Here is an 11713-nt window from a genome sequence, read left to right as displayed (position 1 = left end):
AGGAAGGAAGGAAGGAAGGAAGGAAGGAAGGAAGGAAAGTCCCAGTAGGTACATTCGTCAACACAAGAAATTATTTTCTTAATGGAATGATTAAACAGATATGATGGAATAATATGGAGCAAGATTAATTTTAATAACTGAGTAATAAAACAACAGTATTCAGATATGGAAACAAATAACCCAAAACACAACCAAAGTGATTAAAAACAACAATGGGGAGGGGGAAGGGGAAGCTGGGACGAAGTGAGAGAGTAGCACTGACATATATACACTACCAAATGTAAAACCGATAGCTAGTGGGAAGCAGCCGCATAGCACAGGGAGACCAGCTCGGTGCTTTGTGACCACGTAGAGGGGTGGGATAGGGAAGGTGGGAGGGAGATGCAAGAGGGAGGAGATACGGGGATATATGTATATGTATAGCTGATTCACTTTGTTGTACAGCAGAAACTAACACACCATGTAAAGCAACTATACTCCAATAAAGATGTTAAAAACAACAACAACAGTGACAATATTAAGACCATGTGAAATAGCTTTCTCACTCAAGGGCCACCTGGAAAAAAGGAATTGCAAAGCATCATTGAGCACCCTGGCAAAGGGGGTGGCTAGATTGTGCTCTAAAAGGGAAAGGCATGCACCCCGATGTTCACTGCAGCACTATTTACGATAGCCAGGGCACGGAAGCAACCTAAATGCCCGTCGACAGACAAATGGATAAAGAAGATGTGGTACATATATACAATGGAATATTACTCAGCCATAAAAAGGAACGAAATTGGGTCATTTGTTGAGGTGTGGATGGATCTAGAGACTGTCATACAGAGCGAAGTAAGTCAGAAAGAGAAAAACAAATACCGTATATTAACGCATGTATGTGGAACCTAGAAAAATGGTACAGATGAACTGGTTTGCAGGGCAGAAATTGAGACACAGATGCAGAGAACAAACGTATGGACACCAAGGGGGGAAAACCGCGGCGGGGGCGGGGGGTGGGGGTGTGATGAATTAGGTGATTGGGGTTGACATGTATACACTGATGTGTATAAAATTAATGACTAATAAGAACCTGCTGTATAAAAAAATAAATAAAATAAAATTCAAAAACTAAAAAAAAAAAAGAACCATACTAGGAAACTTGGAAGGATTTCCATGAGGTATTGTTGAGTGAGGTATTGTTGCTGACAATAATGAATGAATGAATGGGAAAGGCAAATGTGGTCTGCGTGCCAGGCACTGAATGTCCACAGGGTTTGCCTTGTCTGAGCCTCACCACCATGGCAGGCAAAGAATGTGTTACATCCATATAACATGTAGAAACAGAGACTTAAAGAGCTAGGATTTGAATCCAAGTCACCCTAACGCTGGTCCTTTTTCCACCTCAGGACACTCTACTACTCTTGTCCCCAGAGGACTAAAAACAGGTCTTTATAGAGTCTGAACACAATCTCTAAGCATCTTGTTTTTCAAGTTAACAACCCTTTGATTAGCAAAATGCCTTGATATAGAGTCTTGACAGAAACAATGAGAGACAGGACAATATCCCGTGTCCCCTGCTTTGGCAGGTGGACTCTCAACCACTGCGCCACCAGGGAAGCCCTCAAGTTAGCTTTTTTTAAGGAGAGAAGAGGCTGACATAGTAAAAAAAATCGCTAAGATAATAACAGACCTCATACTGCCAAAGTGACTCAGGCTCAAATGTGGACCATTTCCAACAATGAGCATTAACATTCTGCCATGTGAAAAAGGCTACCCAGGGCTTTTTCCTAAAGGGGGCAGCCCAATGGTACAGTGGGACACAATCCCAGGTCGGTGGGTCAGGCCTCTTTCACAACTTACAAAAGTTTGTTGGCGTTATTTCTCGGCCCCTCTCTTCCCACACACAGCTTTGTCATAAGAGACCCTGGTTGCTTTATCTGGCAGAGAGCATCACATAGGAAAGGCTGGAAGGAAATAAATGCCAAATCACTATAAGACTAGAAAAAGGAATAAAGGAATTGTGACTTCACCTGGTCAAGGGGGAAGGACGGGTGCAGAGACTAAAGAAGGTACGTAATCATCATCTTCAGGTCCTGGAGAGATGACCACAGGAAGTTCATGGAAGCCAAGCAGCTACGGCTCACCAGTGGACCCAAACAGGAATGGGCTCAAATTACAGCAACAAAGGATGCACTAAGCCCAGGAAATGTTTGTTTTGGGCAGACAGGGTAATTAACGGTAACGGTACAACCACGAGGCTGGAAATTCGATTTCACTGAAGATATCCAGTCTGATTGTGCTACTCTACTTCACAGAAAATCTCTTTGGCTCCCTAGTGCCTCCCAAATTATGTAATACAACTTGGTCACTGTTAAGTCCACAGCTTACCTTTCAGGCCTCACCTTGCACCTGATGGATGCCGGTCATCTTAAGTGAGCCACGCAACCTAAAGTTCACATGCATGATATTCACAATGCCGGCCACCCATCCACTTGTTTATCAAACTCCAACATACTATCTATCTATCTATCTATCTATTTATTTATGGCTGCATCGGATCTTAGTTGCGGCATGTGGGCTTCTCCCTAGTTGTGGCATGCGGGCTTAGCTGCCCCAAGGCATGTGGGATCTTAGCTCCCCGACCAGGCATCGAACAGACGTCCCCTGCATTGGAAGGTCCCAAAATCCAACATACTCTTTACAATCCATTTCAAGTGCTACTTTTTCCATGAATCTTTTCCTAGTCCTGCCAGAAAGCTGCCTGTCCTTTCTGTGATTCCCCCATGGTGCTCTTGTGGCACTTTATCCCTCCTTTTATCGCTCATCTGCTCCTTCAGGGGAGAGGTGGTGCCACACCTGCACCCAGCTAGTAGAGCTAGCATTGCCCCTTCTTCACAGGAGGCTGTCCATTAAATGTTTGCTGAACTAAAGCGACATCATTCTTTATTTCCAGGAGAATCTACACTGAAATCATTTAAGATACATTTGAGGAGAATAAAAAAATGACCATAGCAGTTCAGTCCACATAGACACGACCATTCCAGGTAAAGATGTTTTCTTAATACCTGGGTAGTAAGTTAGTTCTACGTCATTTCAACCCGATTCAACTAAACAGATTATTTTGAGTATCAATGAGCAACTTGATACACAAAAATAAAGACTTAAACTTTAATTGAAGTTTCATTTACATGCAGAAAAGAGCACATCTAAAAAGAATAAAACTCAAATCTTCACAAACTGTGAAACTAGTGTAACCAGGACCCAGTTTTAAAAAAAGAAGAACAGAAGCTCCCCTTGTGCCCCCTTCAGTCATAACAACATCACCCCCATCTCCAGAGGTAACCACGAACCTGACTTCTAACAGAATACACTAGATTTTTTTTTGTTTTTGTTTCTTTGCGGTACGCGGGCCTCTCACCCTTGTGGCCTCTCCCGTTGCGGAGCACAGGCTCCGGACGCGCAGGCTCAGCGGCCATGGCTCACGGGCCCAGCCGCTCCGCGGCACGTGGGATCTTCCCGGACCGGGGCACGAACCCGTGTCCCCTGCATTGGCAGGCGGACTCTCAACCACTGCGCCGCCAGGGAAGCCCAGAATACACTAGTTTTGATTAATGTATCATGTGTTCCTCTTGTCTTTCTTTTGCTCCACATTGTAAGAGTCATAAGAAGGAGGGCTCCTGCCCTCCTGGAGCTCTGATAAGATCAGATTAGGTTGTTTAAAAAAAACCCACCTGCTTGATAGCCCCTATTAAGAAGTCCACCAAACCTCTGAAGATACAGAGGCTTTTAAATCTTACCTTACCAAACACAGCAAGAAGGCATCACCGCATCACCTGTTCCTCTTCCTTGAATTCTCAAGCCCATGGCAGCTGGCCACCCAGCCCCAGCATCTCAGGGCAAGGGCCCAGTTCTCTCACAGACGCTGGGCCGGGCCAGCTGTGTACGCAGGAATGTTTACGCACGGATGGCTGGCTGACTTCTAGCTTACTTTCAAGCTACAACAATGCCTGGCATGTCCCCGAGAGTCCAGGTGGAGGAAAGCAACAGCGTTTAAAGCTCAATCAATCAATCTTACTGCTGGTTGGCAAATCTCAGTTAGAAATGTCTGATGAGGGTGGGAAGCTGGAACTACTGCTGGGCTGCATGCTTCAGCCTTTTGCAGCCCTAGCTCTGCAGGATAATTAAGATCCAGCTAACACGTATCACTAGCTGCCCATCCATTTCCCTGAACTCAAACTGGGATTTCAGGTATATGCTGGAAGAAAGCTGTGGGAGTCCTCCGTCCTCCATTTCATCTGGACTCGGCACGGAGGTCACCAGTACAACGCAGCTGCTTCAGGGCTGGGGCCCAGGGAGGAAGACAAAGGTCCACAGATCGCCCAGAGTCAATCAGCAGGTGGATCGTGGGACATGTGCTCCAGTTTTGGCACCAACATTTACCAGCTATATGTCCTCGGGTATATCAAATCACCTGTGTGGTCTTTGATTTCCTAATCTATAGAATGAGGAGACAGAAACAGACAAATCAGAGCTAACACTGCAAAATGCCATGAAGTGTACTCCAAGCTATCTTGACTGTGAGACAGTGCCACACACAGGATAGTCAAAACCCTGGGCTCAGGAGACAGACTGCTTTGGTTTCCATCTTGGCAGCACTCTTATGAGCTGTGTGACCTTGGAAAAATGACTTAGCCTCTCTGTGCTTCAGTTTCTTCTTCTGTAAAATGGAGATAATGATTCTTTGAAGAGTCGTGAGAAATAAATGAGATAACGCACATGAAGTACTTAAAGACTTCCTGGCACATAAAATGGTTTCAGCAAAGGTTTGCTGTTGTTTATCATCCCAATTTCATTTAAACAATGTACCTGTATGAAAAAACTAAAAGACAAACAAGCTCCAAATTGTTAACAATGGCTATCTTTGCACTGCGGGATTGTAAGGAGTCATTCTTTTTATTATGCTGTTTTATTTTCCAATTTAAAAAAAATAAGGAAGCTGGACTTCCCCGGCGGTCCAGTGGTTAAGACTCCACACTTCCACTGCAGGGGGAACGGGTTCCATCCCTGGTCGGGGAAGTAAGATGCTTTATAGCACGGCCAAAAAATTTTTTAAATAATAAAATAAAAAAAGGAAGTTGAATTACCGTTTTGGCAGAAAAGATGCTGTCTTTAAAAATGACTGCTAACCTCCTTCAGTTCTCTCCGAATTACCTGTCTATTATTACCTTACGTGAAAAGCAGACCACCAGCGTTCTAGTGAAAAGCCATTCCTAATGGTGTTTTCCTTCTGGCAGCAGAAACATTTCCACTGTCATCTCAGTGTTCTGGAACAAAGGCAAGGAAAAGCTTTAAGCCCTGGACAGATGTCAAAACCTGACACTGAATCATCTCTGCTCCAACCCAAGACTCTAGCACCATTACCCCCGGGAGCTCACCTTCCTCACTGGGATGCCAGGCACATCTCGGTCGTTATCAGGGCTGCTCAGACACATGGTTCAAGCTTCAAGAGAGGGCTGCCCCCCATGACACTTCATGTGTGCCCCCTAAAGCTCCAGAGAGACATGAACAAAAAGGGCAGCATAGCCAAGTAGAGGCACACCATCCAAACCAAGAGAACTGGAAAGGGGAATGCAGGCTCCTGTGGACACCGGGAGGGCGTGGACTGAGGCAGGAGAGCCTGGGGCTCTGGGGTCACAGAGTGGCCAGAAGGTGCAGGGGCCGCGAGATCAGAACCAGGGACAGATAACAACCAGCTGCTTAGTCCCGAGGCCAGATATGGTAAACTTTTGCCTAAAGAAAACCTGCTTGAGCTCAGTCATGTAAGGAAAGGGTCAGGTCCTTTAAACCGGTGGTCACTGCCCAGGCAACAGGTATTTCAGAGCACACACGAGAGCGGTGTTACAGACAGGCCCACAAAGGAGCTACAGGTTCAGGACCCAAAGGCTTTTGCAGGTTTTTGTGGCCTAAGTGTCCGAGCCAACACAGCTGACATTCTGTACTCTTACTCATTTCAGCTGAAATCTAACTTTAGGTGTAGCATCAAGGCTGTTCCTCTGGTGTGCCAGTCAGAATGAGCTAGGCTTTGCTGGGGTAACAATCGACGTCAAAATCCCAGGGGTTTGAAGAAAGGGAAAGGCTTATCTCTCGCTCATGCTTACAAGCCTGCTGCTAGTAGGCTGAGGGACCCAGGCTGTGATGGAGCCCCTACCATCAGGAAGGCTGCTGGTAGCCATGGCAGGGGCAGGGAACTTGGTGAATCGTCCACTGGTTCCTGAAGATTTCCCCAGAAGGGACTCCTGGGCTTCCTGAACTCACTGCACTGGCCCTACCTAACTTCAATCCTACTACACGCACGGGAGGAAAAAATATCCTGTGAGTGACACGTGCTATATCCTATTGGCTAAAAAATCTGAGACAGGTTCTACTATTATTACCATTTTACAAATGAGAAAACTAGATGCAGAGAAGCTAAGTAAACTGCCTAGTAAACATCAGAGATAGGACTGAAATCCAGGCTGTCTGTCTCCAGAGCACGCTTCCCTGACAATACTGACCAAGTACTTTTATTATGAGTCAGGCATTATGCTAAATATTTTTTAGGTATTCACATATCCTTCACACCAGCCCTATTTTATGAGAAAAGCAAGGCTCATAAAGAATACGTATGTTTCTTGAAATCCACAGAAAATAAACAGCTTAGCTGGGGCTCCACTGGGTTTATATGAAATATGCAAGACTCTGGGAGATCTGTACAAGCCACCAACCACATGAGCACCCATTCTGTAGTGTCCCTCACATGGTCACCTGGACTTCTGTGGGCACTCCGGGTTCGGTCCAGACCCAACCCTTAGGCTGAGCTTGAAATCTTCATCCACGCGACTTCCTACCAAGGCCCTGGTGTTGCCACCTGGAGCCACACCCCTCTCGGGTTTGGCACGGCCTGTAAAGTCCATTCCACTTCATCCATGCTCTAAAAGGCAAACAGTGACTGAGGCAAAATAATTTTATGAGGATAAAAAAGCTATCGCTTTTATCAGAATCATGCCCACACATTTACAATCACAAAGAGAAGAAGGAGAAGGAGAAAAATGGTAAAAACCAGAAAAGCAAGTAAGATAAGGAGCCTATAAAGAAGACGCTGGGGTCTTACAAGTGAAGAGTTGATATCTAGATATATACAGGAACAGGCGCTCAGCAGATAAGCCATGGATTTGCCTGGAGAGAAGGGAAGACACCCTTCCCTAGGCTGGGTGACAGAGCTGAGAAAACAAGGCACTGCTCAGCATGGCCCTGAAGGGGGGAACTTTGTACGTTCTACCAGAAGAATGTGAGCTTTATATCACTTTCTTTTTTTTAATGTATTTATTACTTTTGACTGCGTTGGGTCTTTGTTGCTGAGTGTGGGCTCTCTCTAATGGCTGTGAGCGGGGGCTACTCTGTTGTGGTGTGCGGGCTTCTTATTGCGGTGGCTTCTCTTGCTGCGGAGCACGGGCTCTAGGCGCGCGGGCTCAGTAGTTGTGGCGCACGGGCTTAGTTGCTTCGCGGCATGTGGGATCTTCCCGGACCAGGGCTCGAACTCGTGTCCCCTGCACCGGCAGGTGGATTCTTAACCATTGTGCCACCAGGGAAGTCCCTATATCACTTTCTTACTGGTAATATACATGATGCTACCAAGCCATCTTCCCTCTTGCTACACTGTGGTCACCTGATACGCACTTGCAAAATGTCTAGCCACTCAGTGAATATGGAACCCAGGGAAGCCAACCCATTCACGGGACCCTAGCATCAAACACTACGTTTTCTTGCTAATTGAGCCAATCTGTACTGGAAAAATAACTCTGAAGGCTCAATAAGCATCCTTATCAACACGTAATTACTCCAGATACCTATACAGAATATTCAAGACCTATATTTGAGAAGAAAGCTACTTCTCCACACTACATGCTCAAAATGAAAAATCCAAAAGACCCTCATGTGGTATCCAAAAGGATATGTTATTAGTAAAGTGTCTTAGTACAATGTTTGTTCTAATTTGTTTAGACAAAGAACACTTCCTTTCGTAGTTCAATTCTGACAATGGCACATTCTGTTCACGGTGTACGGAACAGGAATTGAGTCACTAGTTTTACCATAAAGGTTTTATTCCTCCCCACCTCTTCCTCTTGGTATCACTGAAAAAAGAAAATCTGTAGCATCAAAAGTTCTCTTTCTTGACTGCAGGTAAAGTAAACCTGGAATCAAGGATCCTTTGGAACCGGGGCTGGAATACACGTACTTTTGAAAGCCCAATCCTTTATCCACAGATACTGCTAATTAACAGTGTAAGGGAGATTAGGCAAAGTATTCAGGGTTCTCAAAAACAAATTCTTCAAATATCTTCAAGCACTTACAAACACTTGATACTGTAATTAGAAATAATTATCTTCTCATTTAACCTCTACCAGGCGACAGTGGTAGGTAAACTACTTTGAGTTACATACACTAGGAAAAATACCTACTTCTTCAAAAGAGCTTTCAATTAATGCAAACTAATCCCTTACCTGGTAAGGATTTACTGTGTACTTTACAATCTACACAAGAATTAAATTAAAGGAGGGGGGAGGCCAGATTAAAAAAGATTGTGCCTTGAAGAGCAGAAGGGGAAGGGTATGGTAATGAAAATACCAATCTACACTGAGAACCACGGGCAGCTAAAGGACAGCCATGTCCCCGAGGGAGGGAACGGTGGAGGCTGTGAGGAGACCTGAGAAAAGGGTGCTACTGAGAGGAGGAAGGACTCTCTGGGAACCCCATGTACCTCAAAAACAGGCAAGTTTAGGGACGGGAAGTGAGCCCCTAATGCCGGCCCCTCACCTCTACCAAGAACTCCGCCTTCCTGATGGAAGGGGTCACAGTTCCTTCTTGCGGGGAGACGTGGGATGGTGAGTTCTAAAGAAGGGGAAACAGGAAGCCCCAAACTTAGGAGTAAACTAGAATAAGCGTCATTGAGGCTTTTAGTTCCTATACTCAGAACAAACCAAGGGAAGGGGTGAGTGAGAACCCCTGGGCACTAACCTAACAACTTCGGAGGGGTTCTGGGATCCGTCCCCACCATGGTTATTCCCCGTCCGTTCCTAGCAGCGCCTGTCAGCAAAACCTTCCCAGGAAAGGGACCTGAGCACTTGCTTTGAGGGTTAAGGGAGAAGGGACGTTCTGCTCCAGGAGAAGCACCCCCAGGAACTGAGGGAGCAGAGGCAGCTCTAAGGGGCAAAAAATGGTTCCCAAGGCCCTGATCCAGTGGGCAGAGCAGAACGGCCGGAAAGGAAGCCTGCGGGCAGAAGGCCTGCCTCCCCCCAGGGCCGAGGCCTAACCTTCTCCTTTTCCTATAGCATTTATTCACCGCCTCCCCTACCCCCAAAACATGGAGGGTGAGTGTTCTTGGCAGGGACATGTGCTTAAGCTAAGCTTCTGAGCGATAACTACAAATCCCAGCCCTGTCCTGCTGTCTTTCGGCATCTCCAATCTGAACAAGGTGTTTGAAGGACACGTATCGCCCTCTTAGATACACAATGATGGATAACTTCGTATGAGCGGCAGTCACCTGCAACAGAAGTTACTTTCAGAGGTGGAAAAATCCTTGGAGATCTCACTTGGCCTAATGCCTGCTTTTAAAAGAAGCAGCCTGAATACATACCCAAGTAACTTTTCATTTCAATCTATGCTCTGTTCATTATAGGTGCCCTACATAAAAGGGAAGGCAATTTGTCTACTAAAGTATAGCTTCTTGGATCAATACATAAAGTGGATATAATAGTAAATATGATAGGGGTGTCTATCAGATACCAATAATCATGTTTCCCTTTTTGCTGTGGATACTAGGAAGTTCAGAACCAAACTGAGAGTTAGACTTGGCAATGAGCCTATTTGCTTTTCCTTCCTTTTTTAGAACTTTTGGGTATTATTGCCGCTCCACCTATATTTTCCATGTGCCTATCATAACCTGATTCTCATTGGAAAGAGGTAGGTGAACTTTAATCTAAAGATGCTATAGGTATGTCAGGCTGCCTGGAGATGAAACTAGACTCACTCCCAAATGTAATTGGGGGAATGTGGTCAAACACACTGAGCTTATAAGTTGGCACAGCTCCTTCCATCCTCCTTTCCCAGGGCACCCAGAGAAAGTAGGGTCACAACTTGGCCCATGTCCTTTGAAAAGATGCTATATTAAGACTGAGCCAGAAAATGGCATTTGGTACGCAGGCCCTAAAGCACATTCCCTAAGCAAACCTAAGCCTCATAACTGAACTATTCCCTGCAGACCAGGGGTTTAATTTGTTTTTGGTACTATAACAAATACTGGGGTAGGGGCATATGTACTGGATGATCTGTAGTATAGAATTCTGTTTTAAATGGATCAACACTACTAGACATCACACAGGGCTTAGAAATAACATAGCTAAGTTTTGAGGGAGCAAAGGAAAACTGATCTATATTCATTCCTTTCCCTTTTGCAATACTGAAGTTATTTCCCTTGAGCAACTTTATTTTTCTAATGTAAGCCAGCAGCATTTTCATCAAATAGCAATTGGGAATAAAAAGCTGCTTTCAGTTCTACCAAAATTATAAACAGCATTACATTTAAAGAAAAAACCTTTAGATGTCCATGAAAAATGCATTCAATCAACATTTCGATATTTATTAGTATGGAAAAACCACCTTACTTTGAAGCCATGCTGGACCTTCAAATGAGACAATCAATATAACAACTCTGACTTCTCTGGACTGAATAAAATTATCTTTTTATTTTTTTAAAATACTGAACGCTTCATGAATTTGCGTGTCATCCTTCCGCAGGGGCCACGCTAATCTTCTCTGTATCGTTCCAATTTTGGTATATGTGCTGCCGAAGCGAGCACAAAATTATCTTTTTAAAAGATAAAACAGACCATGTCCTGTTCCTTCTCAAAAATCTTTTAAGTTCCCTAAAGTGTGAAATCCTTAGCGAAAAATTTAAAATGCTCTTGATCAGGGTCCTGTCTTACCCTATACCAGCGGACTCATCCGTAATGCTTCTGTGAGCACATCTACGCACCAGCACCAGAGTAAGGATGCAGCTTGATACACGCTCTCCTTTAATCCCCGCAGCTCCATGAAGTAGGCACCATTAGCTTTGCTTTATAGATTTGGAAGTGAGGAGCCATCAAAGAAGTCATGGTTACAGCTAATAAGACACAGAACCAAGATTTGTACCAAGCTCTAAAGCTTTTAACCTTCACTGCATTCCGTTAGTCCAATAAACCCCTGAACGCTTCACGCACTCTCCTAAATCTCCGTGTTAAGTACCTCACCCTGGCCTTCCATACCTCCATCCCCAGGTACCTTCCAAGGACCAACCCAAACACTGCCTCTTTCACAAAGCCTCCCCCATTCCCATGCCCAGCTTCCTTTATACTCTCCCCCAAATCTGCATGTTCCCCTTTTCCAGTACTTCTTCTCTAGGTCTGGTAAGCATTTGTGTAACATTTGTTCCCCCACTGTCTTGAAGCCTGGAGGGGAGGGAATGTCTCCTAAGCCACCTGTGTCCTGCCCCACATTCCTTCCTCAATAGGACCTTGTTATCTGTTGCGTGAATCAACGGTTGACAGAGCCAACTGGGGCAGCCAGTTGTCCCACATGTTTAACATCCTCTCAGCTGCTTGCAACGAGATCAAGAACCTACAGCTGAGGCGGTGCTGGACTGCTTTCAAGACAGACT

At 45.1% G+C, this 11713-nt stretch overlaps 1 protein-coding gene and 1 non-coding gene across 2 annotated transcripts in view; both read right to left on the bottom strand.

The window, feature by feature from the left end:
- TMCC3 (transmembrane and coiled-coil domain family 3) overlaps positions 1-11713 on the bottom strand; it is a 69439-nt gene that overhangs the window by 11522 nt on the left and 46204 nt on the right. The gene's annotated exons all lie outside the window — the stretch shown is intronic.
- On the bottom strand, positions 10768-10874 carry LOC112405857 (U6 spliceosomal RNA). The gene has a single exon (XR_003004441.1). It is a non-coding gene; the product is annotated as a U6 spliceosomal RNA (small nuclear RNA).

This window comes from Neophocaena asiaeorientalis, unplaced genomic scaffold (assembly GCF_003031525.2).
Source record: "Neophocaena asiaeorientalis asiaeorientalis breed wild unplaced genomic scaffold, Neophocaena_asiaeorientalis_V1.1 scaffold92, whole genome shotgun sequence".
NCBI lineage: Eukaryota > Metazoa > Chordata > Mammalia > Artiodactyla > Phocoenidae > Neophocaena > Neophocaena asiaeorientalis.
The sequence above is the reverse complement of the archived record's forward strand: the minus strand, read 5'-3'. Positions and strand labels throughout refer to the sequence as shown.